The sequence below is a fragment of the Cheilinus undulatus genome, linkage group 11 (assembly GCF_018320785.1).
Source record: "Cheilinus undulatus linkage group 11, ASM1832078v1, whole genome shotgun sequence".
Taxonomy (NCBI): Eukaryota; Metazoa; Chordata; class Actinopteri; order Labriformes; family Labridae; genus Cheilinus; species Cheilinus undulatus.
In genome coordinates this window covers 11,784,938-11,798,484 of record NC_054875.1, presented here as the reverse complement: position 1 = coordinate 11,798,484, position 13,547 = coordinate 11,784,938, and the positions used below count along the sequence as shown (strand labels likewise).

Here is a 13,547-nt window from a genome sequence, read left to right as displayed (position 1 = left end):
ATTATATCGATCACCTGCCTGTGTCCTGGGGCTCTGCCTGCCCTTTCTTTCATTTGTAATAAAACAACATCATGTCAGTGCTGACAGAGCCAGGAGTTAACAGTCACTAACTCATTAAAGTTGAAATCTCTGGATGAGAGCCAATTATGTTCAAAAAAATGTACTGAATTTAAGACGAAGTCTCAATTCAGGAGCGCACATCACATCAGCAGGTGATGTGGATGCAGCAGCTTTACTGTTGCCTCATTTTTTTATGGTTTGATTTAATATACTAAAGAATATACAGAATTTAGCCTGTGATTAGCTGTTTACCTTGAAGAGCTTTTCTCCTACACAATGATTTAATTAGGTAAAGGGGAGTCCACACTCAAAGAAAATGGTGCTGATTTAGACTCTGATATCCTCCTTTGGACAAAAGTCAGCAAAGGTCCAATTATCTGATGGTTCTGAAGATTATCATATCAGATTTCCTGTGGTGTGACTTGTGTTAAGATCATTTCCGCTCTGATCTGCTGGGAAGGCAATTGGAGCACTCTGCACTGAGATTATAAATACTTGTTAAGTATTTATGATCTGAAATTCTCCTTTGATCTGAAATAGCTTTCACTGCATACTTTGGGTCATTGTCTTGCTGGAAAATAAATCTTCTCCCAAGCTATAGTTCTATTGCAGATCAACAAGATCGTCCCAAAGGATTTACCTCTATTTTGGCGCATTCATGTCTTTTACAAGCCTTTCAGGGCTGGCTGCTGAGAAGCATCCCCACAGCTTGATGCTGCCACCACTGTGCTTCGCAGAGAGGATGGTATATTTGTCTATATTTGGATCCACATGTTTTATGATGAACTTTAGCTGAGATAGAAGATTGAAGTGCTTTACCTTTGTCACTCTCCCATAAAGATTTGACTAGTAAAGAACCAGTCTGTATGCAAAATCTCTCCCACCTCAGCTGCTGAAGCTTGTAACTCCTTCAGAGTAGTAATAGGTGTCTTGGTGGCCTCTCTCACTAGTCTCCCTCTTGCACACTCACTCAGTCTGTGAGGACGGCCTGATCTAGGCAGATTTACACATGTGCCGTATTTCTTCGGTTTCTTGATGAGCTATTTGAACGAACTCGGGGGGTAATGTTCAGTGTCGTGGATTTTTTTTGGATCCATCCCCTGGCTTGTTAACCTTTCAAAGCAGATGGATACGCCTGTTTCCTTGTTTCTCACTGGCGAATCCATCTTGCAAAGCTCCCATCTGGGCCCAGTTAGAAAATGACAGGACCAATCAGTGACGAGGGGCAGTACTTCCTGGCGCAGCAGAGTTGTGACGTAACCAAGCAGCAAGAGCTGGTGCAGTTATGGAGGAAGAGCTTAGTGTGGATGCTGCTAAAGCGCCAGTTTTATCAGAACTTGAAAACATGTCTTCGTTAAAAGAAGAACAAAGAACAGCAGTGAGTTGTTTTCTTTTCAAAAACGACAAAAGTCGAGTACTTACACGTCTATAGTTGCCATGTTTCACATTATTCCTCAATAGCTGTGCACGTGCAGCTTGATAGCGGCTACGTCACGTGTTTTGTTGCTCTGATTGGCCCGTAGAGATGTGACAGACAGAACGTTCATCCAATCACACTCTCAGTTTTTTTCAAAGCCTCTGCCTTTCCTCAAATGTTTCCTACTGAAGCTTTCCCAGATGGATGTGTGAAACAAATCCATCAGGCATGTCAGGTTACTGGCTTGTACTTTTCAATTGACTTTTCTCTGAGTTGCTTGGAGTGTTCTTTTGTTTTCATGGTGTACTGGTTGCCAGGAATACTGATTAACCAGTGACTGGACCTTTAGGACACGGTTATTTGATTGACTTTGCTTGGAAGTAATCTTTTTCCCTTTGACATTAAGGAGTGTTTTTTTTTTTGTCAAAAAATCCAAATTATATTGACCATGACTGATTTATAAAATCAGCAAATGGGTAAAACATCCAAGGGGGTGAATACTTTTTAAATGCACTGTAATTTAAAGTAAATGACTACAAATATAAAAGTTAATGTGTAGTTTTTAGGTTTTTCTAGTTTGTTGTGTAAGTACTGGTGTGGACTGTATTTAAAGAGGTTTTTGATATATTTCCCACCAAACAACCATATCACCATCCTTTCTAATCTTACAGGGTTTAAATTATATCTATCTTTAGCTACAAAGTCTGACTGGTTGATTTTTGAGGTCAGTGGCTGCTTTCCTTCTCTTCCTCTTTTTTATTTGTTTCTGAAAGGACTGAAAACAATGTAGAAATGATGAACAGTGTTCAGAACAGGGGCAGAGTGCTACAACAAAAGCATGTCAGGGGCTGGTCATAAGTCATTTGTCAAACCGCCTGAAAAGAAAAAATCATAGATTATATGACAAATGTTGAGAGCATTTTCCAACCGAAGGGTTTAGGGAGAAGCACTTTTAGGTCAAAACACTGGCTAAATGAGGTATATTCATTTTATGAGAATGAGTTTGTCACATATACTTTTAATATTCACTCTACCTAGTAAATACAACATTAAATCTGTGTATATATAGAGAGATAATCCCTTCTTAAAGTTTTTTATGCATACACAAAACTCCTGAAAATGCCCCTGATTTTATGAAGGTAGGCCGCATAAGCAGCCAAGTTTTGTCTGTTTTGCTGGAAAGAGCTTTTTTGGAACTATAAATGAAAAACATTCATTTTCAGTAGATTGGTTTTGCTTAATTGGGGCCTCATCCTCTATGGCAAGCTTGCAGCATTAATGTAGAGACAAAAACCTGTCACTGCTTCTACTTTCTCTTTGTCCGCTTTGTCTTTTTTGCTTGACTCACTTTTTCTGGAGCGCATGCATGAAACAGACTTTAGATGAATTTATTTTCAAAATACAAGCAGCCTTGATGGTCCCCAAAAAAAGTCTGATTTGTGTTTCTTAAATTGCACGCATTGTCACCCTGGGGTGCTTTAAATTCAGTCGGAGGATGATCTGTTCTGTGCAGATAGCAACACTGTGATATGGAAAGATTTGCATCAGTCTGTCAGATAGCATCAAAGCTGATGTTAATACAGATAGAAAAAACATCTTCCTACAGGGGTTTTTACTGAAGAGTTACGCACATTTGAAATGTAATTTCATTAAACATTACTGATCAGTTCATGTGTGAAATTTAGGCAATAATTCGCCTGCTGACTTAGATGAACAAACACTTTGGTGGTGTAAAGATGTCCTCAGCTGCTCTGTATCTCTGACTGATTCTCTCTGAGAATCCTTTACCTTTTACTTTAAGGCTCTGTTTCTCTGACCTCCAAATGCCCCCAGGGAAAGCTGGATTAGCAGCTGACAAAAAGAATCATTATCCCAGAACAGGTTGATTTAGGCTATAATAAGCTTTAATTAAACCACACTGTCATTTTGTACTTCAGTGCTAGCGTTACATCATGCTTCTAATCCTGTTTTAAACACCATGAATGCCTATGGAGTGTCTCAATCAAATATTAAGCTGTAATTATGTTAAAATGATCTCATGTCTGATTTTCCACATCCGCTTCAGATTCTTTGTGAAACAGTCTAGTCAAGTAGGAAACACTTCCCTTGATTTATATTATAGTTTATAAAGCAATTTCCACGAGAGCTTCTGCAAAAACAGGGGCTTATCCAGGTGGCTGACACAGATGGTATCACAAAGAGAGCTCTGCTAAAAACACGTGTGGCTACAAGATTCAGGAGAAAATGTTGATTCTGAACCCTTCACTAGTAGAAATGCTCACCGACCTATAGAAACAGGTCACTGTTGTTTCTATCGGTGGTGCCACCAGCTGTAATCCTACAGCATTGTGCAGAACTTGTCGGCATGTTTGGGCCTAAAATTGAGGCGTAGATGTTGGAGTAAGCTGGCTGGGGGCGCCATGGGGTGTGAACGAGGACAAAACCCCTGTCATGCTTTGGATGTCCTGCATATTACCAGGGGCATGAGAAAATAATCTGTTGAAAAAAAAAAAGTCTTCACCTTTAGGGTGGCATACTGTGTAAATGTGGTAAGTAAGCATGGTCTAGTGCAGTGGTTCCCAACCTGGGGTCTGGGCACCCCTAGGGGGTGCGGGACCCTGTCTGTTCATATGTTGTCAAAATAAGATGTACATATATATTTTTTAAAACCAGGATTAGTAACAATGGCCAACCTAAAGATGAAAAAATGAAGACAAACCATTAATGGTTGTGCTAAAAAGTCACGATTTTGGGGGGGGGACAACTTTTTTGAGATTATTAAGTCGTATAGTTACAAAAAATTAAAGTAGAATTTTAAAGTTTAAAAAGTTTAACATTTACAAGAAAAAATCTTGAAATTTCCAAGTTTGTAATTTTTAAAATTTCAACACTAGAAATGCAAAAATTTCAAATTTTAATGATTGTAATTTTTACAGCCGTGTAAAGTAAAAATTCTGCAAGAAACTGAACTGAAAACAGTGGTTGAATTTTCGGCTTCATGGTCTTAAAAATTCTATGTTTTGGTCCAGGTACATTTACAACTTTTAAAGGTAATTTTTTTACTTGTAATTTCGAGTGGCCCTAACACACCGTCACAATAATGGATAGTTTCTACATTGTGTAGTTTCTACATTTAAGCGTCCTTGGGTTTCTTGAAAGGCGCTGTATAAATTCAAGATATTATTATTTTTATTATTATTATTATCAATCTTTTGTCAAGAGCAGGCGTACATAGGCCTGTTATGCTGGGATTTTGTCAATGACAACAATTAAAATTGGGTCTCATCTTTATCTAGATATGAGTGGGGGGGCCATAAGGACAAAGGTTTGGAACCACTGGTGTAGTGGACTGTCTAGGGTTGCTAAGAGGCCATGGTTGTGCTGTTAGTATTCCACAGGCCTGAAAAATGCCAGTGGTCTCTGGGCATATCAGCAGGTTAAATAGATCTACACAGAAGAAATGCTTTTGATCTTGACATTAGCTGCCAAGCAACAGACGTGTGTGGACATATGTCGAGCTTGACTCTAGCCACCCTCCCCCTTCTCTCCAGCCTTGGGTTGTAGCATATCAGGGAATCCTTAGCGAACTACATGCCTAAAATGTATGCACATGCCTACATTTAGATGCTGATCAGTTCTTTTTCTGTTTTCTGTCCTTAAGTTACAGTCTTTCCCTGTTTCCACTCACCGGTGTCAACACAAACACTTTCAAAGGCATGTGTCACAGTTTTGATTTGGATTCTTGAGCTACATTCGTGTTTCCTTTCATTCTGGCACTGAACTGTTAATTAGCTATGTTGTGTTAAGTTTAATGGGGATGGCAAGAATAAAGTAGTATTCGAATGAGCAAATGCAAATGAACACTTTTCAGGCTTCTGGGAATATTAAGCGACTTTGTGGTGAAGTTTTTCCTGAGTGTAATAATATTAAAGAGTCTGCTTATGTAAGCCCTTCAGCATTTGTAGCCAGCAGCCAGCTAGTCCATGACAAAGTTATTGCACTTACCTCCATCAGTGGCTGTTTGCATGCCCAGAAGACTCTTAAATGCCCCCCTCACAGCAGAAAACATCTACAAATGTATGTGTATTTGCTACCTCAGCTTCTAACTCTGTCAGACATGTTGCTGGTGTTTGTCTGATTGAATGAGTGACCATTTTAACTGTTAACTTCAGTGGAAATGCACCTGTTGTCAGAGTTACATCAGGTTTTGCTGATGAAAAGTCATGTCTCTTTGTTAAGTTTTTCATAAATGGCAGCTGATGCATATATTTTTAATCATGATAAAAATGCAAGGAGCCATTCCGTTGTGCATTTTCTATCTTCCCCCATCTGTTGTAACTGTGATGACCTCAGATGTGTTTGGCTGAAAGTTACATGTCAACTTGATTTAAGCTCAGTGCTGCCTTCTACTTTGTATTCCTCCAGAGTGGCTTTAAAGTATACTGTACTTTACAACAGCACATTAGTCTTTATGTATTCACCTGGCAGCTGTTTTAAGGCCAGTTATCTGGCTACTTGTGTTTAATCCAGGGTTTCAATGTTGTATGGGAGCATCAAGGGCTGGCTCTCTCTCCCTCTTGCTCGCTCATTCTCTGATAACATATGTGCCTTTAGGAACCTAGAAGATAAAGGGGTCTTACATACACTGAAATGGTTTTTGTGTGTATATGAAATCTAATCCTAGCAGTGCCATGGGTCAGCATGATGATAGAGAAAGCCTTCTCATTTTCTACTTGTAGCTTTTATTGAATCTAACATAGTGTAGGAAATCTTTGATTCTGTCATTTTGGAATATTGGACAAACAACATTTCTGTCTTTTTGCTAAGTTTTTTTTTTTATTTGCCAAAAGATATTGGCTTCAATGATCTTGAAGGCATAAGTGCAGCCCCCCACCCCCACCCAAGTCAACCAGTGCAATCTCACATGAACAAAGCTGTAATGATGCAAGAAAAAATCTATTTGTTAAGAACCCATTTATAATTTTGTAATCTCTCATGAATATCGAATCATTTTGATGTTTTACTCTAATACTATAATTATAACATTTTACTACAACTTTGTTCTAGAATAATAGCAACCATAATTTTGTAATACCACACCTTCATTTTGTAAATATCAGATTTTTGGTAGCTTGCGTGATTGTCACATTGAAAAAATGTAGTTGTATTTAAAGTCCAAACACTAAGACACAACAATCATTTTACTTATCAAGTGAGTCTGAGGTATAACAAGCAAATTTCAATGACGATGACAGCTGCATCGTGTTACTCACCTGAATCTCATTTTTTTAAATTTTTTATGTGGCTTTTTTAAAGTGTGATTTTCTGTTGACTATCTTGACAGTGGGAGTTCTGTTGTTTCTGAGCCCTTTACATACTTTTTCTTCCACCTTAACATCATCTTTACCGCTTGTTCTGGTTAAAGGTCAAGGTCAAGGTCAAAACTGCTCTGGTTGCCCAACAACCAGAGCAGTTTTGGTTCCCAATATTAATTTATTCTTCTAGTTATTAGGTTTTGATGGTGGTTTGTTTGTTTAGTTCAGATTTAGGGTCCATGGATTCCATAGATTTAGTGTCATTTTTACTTTGTTTTTGTTTCCCCCTTTTTCAGTTGATATGGAAAGCTTGTGAGGAGCAACAAAGTTGATGTAAAAATCATAAAAATGTAAAAATACTATCAAACATGCTTTCCTTCACTTTTAATTTTTTTTAAGTTAAATTAAATCTTTAAATTGAATTCGAGACCAGAATGATCATTGTGTGAAGTCTTCTCTAACCCAGTCAGACATTTTTACTCTTCCCAGCAGGCCTGCCCTCAGAATAGCCTGAGCCCCTAAAAAACGCAGAGAACTGGACCCTCCTGGTGGGAGTTATTGATGATGTCAGTGTATGTGTGTTTGACTAGTAGCAATGATGCTAACATGCTGGCTAATAGAAACCTCATTTTAGGGCTGAAAACAGTCTCAAACTACAATTGGGTTCTGGTGTTACAATCGATTAATTGTGCAGCTTTGTAACCTTTTCCACTTTTTCTGCCAATTTTGTTTCCTTTTAACCCATTTTTTGACACACACACACAATGTTTGCACACTTTCACCATTCAAACCCATTATTGCCACTAACCAACAGTTGCCACTCTTAACTAATTTTTGTTATTGTTTGTTATTTTAAAACTTTTTTTTTTACTCATTCGGCATTTTAACCAACTGTTGCCACATGAAACCTTTTTTTTTTTATTTTAACCCATTTTCCTATCTTTTGACCTTTTTAACCAACTGTTGCCAAGCAGTTGTTGCTGCTTTTAAACCAGTTTCACCACTTTTTAAAATTTTTTCACCAATTAACTCATCTTTATCATCTTTGGACATATGTAGGCTTTTTGCCACTTTAACCCTATTTTGCTACTATGTAGTCAATTTTTTTTAAGTCTTGAAATAATGTAATTATTTTTCTTGTGGAGTTGTCGTTGTTTTTTCAGCTTTATTTTCTGGCACCCTGACATTACTTCCCGGATAGTTTGGTGAAATTTTCTCATCCACATTATTAACTTACCTTAAAAAGTTAATTCTTAATTGTAATACAGCATAAATGGATGAAATTATTATTTTTTAGCTTTGATAAGAGTGGTTGTTATTTATTAAAAATAAAATATGGTTATCACAGCTTAACTTTAATAATGAACTAGGATTTTGAAAACGAAAAAGCCAATGAACCTGCCATCTCTTTTTGAATCTCAGATGATGTGATCGAGACTGTAGCTTAAACCTCACATTCTTGGTTGATTTGTTCATGATTGATTCTCTCTCTTTAATGTTTCAACAGCTTATAAAGAAATTAAAACTGCAGCTGAGTTTTGATTTCAGCCTCCCTTTTCTTTTGTTGCAGTAAAAGACCAGATTTTGTTGCCACTGAAGCACTAAGGTTTATAAAGTTTGATGCCATGTCTCAGATGCTCAGATTGCTGACATGTTTAAGTAAGTATACTCTTAACACAAAGCATGTCCTTGAACATAAGTTCAGACTTCATCTGCTTCCTGAATAGCTAAATAGTTTTATTTATTGAAAAGTGCTGGAGGAAGAGTCTTCACTCTGTGGATCAGGCTTCAGACCTACCTCTGTTGTCCATCCTGATGTGCTTTACTATTTTTTCTTTTTTTATTTTTGGAAATCAGTAAATTTGAAAATTAATTGATAACAATAATGATTATATTTCAGCATTAAAAATATCGTTTGGGTTAAAGAGCTTATACATATTGGTGTATTAACCATTGCAGAAACATAAAAAATGATTTTGGTAACTACCAATGCTGTTAATTTAGGGCAGCTGTAGCATAAACCTTACTTTGGTTAGGGTTAGGGTGCGCTAATAAATTTGTTAAGTGCTGTATAAAAGGACACAGATAGTGGTTTGAGTTTCAAAATAATGATCCAAGCTTTTTTGAAGTATGCAATAAGTAATTAATCAATCAAACAGTAACTAAATCAATGAAATCAAAAGGGCTGCAGCCGCCGGCCAAAAAGAACAAAAGAGGGGTGGTGGACGTGGCTAACCGCGCAATGGGCCATTGGACCAGCCACCACCCCTAACTAAAACTACCTAACCAAGAGAACCTAACTATTTAATCAGGAAAAGAAAACAACGTGAAAATAGGACTACCGGCGACTACAGCCAAACTAAAATAACAAAACCCAGCAATCTGAACATGCATGGGGGAAAATTAAACGAACGGGAAAAAGAAACGCTTGGAAAAAAAAGAAACTAATTAATAAGTAATGAAAAGAAAAGGTGTAAAAAAGCCCCAAACAAACCTCCTCAGGCGTTTGTCTAGTGTGTGTGGAAACATGCAGCAGCCAGCCACATGTAAAAAATTGTTTATTTATTTATCCATTCACCCTTTCCTGTTATCTTCCTCAGTGGATGTTGTATTTGAAGTATAAGGCAGAGTTGTGGTGAGTGTTACTGTTGTTGGTGCACGGGCAAAGAGATATCAAGGATTTGACTGATTTATGACATTAAGAGTTTATGGCATTGACAATTGGATTCCATGTAGTATAAAAGTCAGCAGTTTGTTTTTTGATGGAGGCTGATTAATGTTCCATTGTTATGTGTTCAAACAGATTTTTCCAGATGGTTATGTTGATTTTTTCCCCTTGGTTTCCAGTTCTTGAGGATGGTTTTCTTGGCAATGGTTAGGGCTATAGGGAGTATTCTGCAGGCTGTGTTATTGATGTTTGACATGTCTCCTAATAAGCAGAGTGTGGGTGATGGAGGGATGTGGCAGCTCAGGAGAGTGGAGAGGAAGTCAGTGATGCTATTCCAAAACTGCTTTACCGGTGTGCAGTCCCAAGTGGCGTGTGAATAGTTATCTATTGTGTTTAATGTGCAATGTGGACAGATTTCAGAATCGGTGAAGCCCATCTGAAACATTGTTTCACCTGTGTAGTGTGCTCTGTGGATTGTCTTGTACTGTAGAAGCTGAATGTTTGAAGATGTTTTTACATATTTGGGTCCAGAAGTCAGCATCAGGGGTTATCTGTAGGTCCTCTTCCCATTTTATTGAGGGGATGAAGAGTGTTTGGTCAGAGTTAGAAATGATTTTATAAATATTAAAAAGTATTTTTTTCCTGGAACTGAAGTTGATGAGATCTGAAGTTGATTTTGGAAGGTCTAAGTTGATTGTTTTGGAAGCAGATTTAGTTATGGCAGATTTGATTTGGTGGAACTCTAGGAAGTGGTTCTCCCTGATGCTGTACTTCTGGACCAATTGTGGAAATGTCATCAGAGTATTGTTTTGTATGGTATGTTCTAGATGTGTGATGCCTTTAGCTGTCCATGATAAGAAGTGTATTGGTTTTTTGTTTACTAAAAAGTCAGGGTTGTTCCAGATTGGGGTCAGCCTGCTGTGAGAAATAGTGGTGTTAGTGATTTGGTGAAATTTCCACCAGGCTGTCAGAGTTGTTTCTATGGTTGGGTCCTTGAAACATGGATGGTGCTTGATAGAGGGGCTTATGAATGGAAGATTTGAGATATGAATGTCTTTGCAGAGGGTTTGTTCTGTGTCTGTATGTCTGGTTTGGTGGGATGGGTCCATTTGTAGATGTACTGGAGCTGGTGAGCGATGAAATAGTGATCAAAATTCGGTGCTTGTAGACCTCCTTGTAGAGGGTTTTGGATATTTTAAGTGTTTCTAATTTAACTCTGGATGTTTTATTTTTCCAGTAGAATTTTGTTACTGTTGAGTTGAGGGATTTGAACCAGTGGGGAGAGGGCTTGATTGGAATCATAGAAAAGGGATAGTTAATTTTTGGTAATCTGGTCATTTTGATTAATGCAATCCTGCAAAAAAGTGAGAGTGGGAGATTCATCCAGAGTTGAAGGTCATCTTCTGTTGTTTTAAGGAGTGGGCTGAAGTTGAGTTTAACTAACTCTGACAGCCTGGGAGAAATGTTGATTCCTAAATACGTGATGTTAGTTGTGGTGCGAATAGAGTGAAGTGAGCTTCTGGCTACCACATCCCAGTTACTGTGATTAAGAGGGAGGATGGTGGATTTGGACCAGTTGATGGTGTAGTCAGAGATTTGGGAGAATGTGTTGATGAGGTTGATAACTTCTGGGAGGGATGATGATGGGTAACTTAAACATAGGATGACGTCATCAGCATAAAGACTGATTTTATGTTCCATGTTGTTTGTTTTGATACCTGTGATATTTGGTTTCTGGCGGATGGCGGCAGCCAGTGGTTTGATGAAGATGGCAAACAGTAGCGGAGAGAGTGGGCATCCTTGCCTTGTCCCTCTGTGCAAAGTGAAGCGCTGTGAAGTGAGTCCATTGGTTGTGATAGTGGCCATAGGTGTTGTGTAGAGAACCCTCACCCAGCTAATAAATGACTCACCTAATCCAAATTTTTTTAGTTTTGAAAAAAAAATTGTGGTGATTGCATATTTTTTAAGTTTATTTTGAAAAGTTCCTGTGAAGCTGTTTCCAGCCACAAGTTTTTTCTGTTCTCATCATAGAGGTTGGGCGCGCACAAGCACTGACTGTTACCAGCACCTTCGCACCTGCACGTAATCACTGCAATCACCGCACTCACTTAAGCCTCGCTCAGAGACAACACCGGCGCCAGAGTATTCCTGCTCAACAGTGTGCCTCCATGTGCCGTCAGTGCTCTGCCCAGCCTCTGCCATGCTGCCACACTCTCCCACCAGACTCTCACTCAAGCCTCCACCGCCTCTCCTCACTCCACCTGCCCTCATGTCTCACTGGATCCCCCGCTCACTCTCTGGACCTCGGATTCTCACTCCTGTGTTCCCCAATAAAACCTTTAAAACTACTTCCTGTCTCCGGCTCTGCTCCTGGGTCCAACATCTACTACTGATTATTACAAATCATCACAGAATACTCTGGCCATCATGGACCCAGCAAACCCAGACTCAGTAAAGGAAGCCCTCTCCACACAAGGGATCCTCATAGGATGTTATGACAAAATGCTTCAAGAGATCATTGAAATCAATCCAGCAACTCCATTCCTCCTGTGATTAACCCACCTGAGCCTGCACTCCCCACTCCCTCCCTCCCTCCCTCCCTCACAAGGAGCCCTTTGTGCCCACGCCCGAGCCATATGCAGGAGATTTAGGTTCATGTAGCCTGTTTTTGTTAAATTGATTTTAAAGTTGATCTTTTGTAAAGTTGTCAAGCAACTCTTCAGAGGGTACACTAACAAAGTCATCAGGTGTTGCCATCCTAGATAACGTTACAAAAAAACTAAGTTAAAACTAAACAGATTTACAGTTAGCTACAACAAGTCACCCAAAAAACACATATAGACAAACAGGCTCAAGGCCTCAACAGTGTCCAACACGACAGAAGCAGCTATATCTCAAAAGCTCTCTCCACAAAATGGCTACCGGAGCCACATTCACAAAAGTAGGACTAGAAATTACCCGTCAAAGTACAAATTATCACAAAATATTACCCAAATAGGAAGCACTGGTAATATAAAGTGTACAAAGGCAACTCTAAAGTCAGGTAAACTAACCTACACAAAGTCAAGAAACACACAAACATTTAGTGAGCATAGTGAGCAAGCCCAAGTATATTAACTAAGTAATCCCTCAGTGGTTCCCTACCTAACTTAAACTCAACCCTAACTGTCTTCGATGGCTTGCCGAGCTCGAACTGTCACCAGACATACTGACAATGTCTGATGCAGTCCCTCCTCAGAGTTTGCCAACAAAAATAAAAAAGGCAAAATAACAAATGAGAAGCTGAAGGAAGGACGATGGAAATCAGCCCAGCTAGCCCCTCCTAACCTAACCAGGGAAGATTACGGGTACTTAATGTCAATATACTCAATACTATACTCACCAAAAGTTCACCAGAAAAAAGGAACGAAGCAGCACATAACTACATGATTTTAACAGCTCACCACTGAAATAAGCTACAAATCTACCAATCTAGGGGAAAACAACAAAATTAACTAATCCAGCTTTGATTTAATCTTATCCCGGATGAGCCCCCAATATGTTACGACCCTGGCTCAGGGAAAGCAACATAAAGGACTAGAGCAAACTGATCAAAGTTTAACAGAGGTTATTTATTACAAAAACTAAGGTTTAACAATGTAAATTATCCACACGGAGACAAAAACGGTAGTTGTTTATGGATTTATGCACTCTGGGACCCGTTTTCAAAAAGTATTGTTTACAGTCACCCAAAATGCCATTTTCTTGTGGATGAAATGCCTAAATTCGTCTTCGTATGGGCGAGGCCTAAGTGCTCATTAAGTTGTAGGTTGTTTGCGTAGCTCAGCCTGGTTTCTGTTGTTGGGTTGTGTGCATTTATGTTCTCTAGGTCTTTTATTTTTTGTTCTAAATTGTTTTGCAGTGTATGGTTTTCTTTAAGGTGAGTTGAATATGAAATGGTTTTACCTCTTAATACTGCTTTCCCTGTTTCCCAGAGTAGTGATGGTGCAATTTCCGGTGTATCATTTTTATCTAGGAAGGATACCCATTCTCTCTTTATGTAGTTATTGAAGTCTGGGTTGTTGAGAAGTGAGAGATTGAGACGCCA

The 13,547-nt window shown here is 38.7% G+C and overlaps 1 protein-coding gene across 1 annotated transcript in view; it reads left to right on the top strand.

Annotated features, from left to right (window-relative positions):
- Positions 1-13,547, top strand: part of LOC121517114 (kelch domain-containing protein 8B-like) — a 287,996-nt gene that overhangs the window by 179,190 nt on the left and 95,259 nt on the right.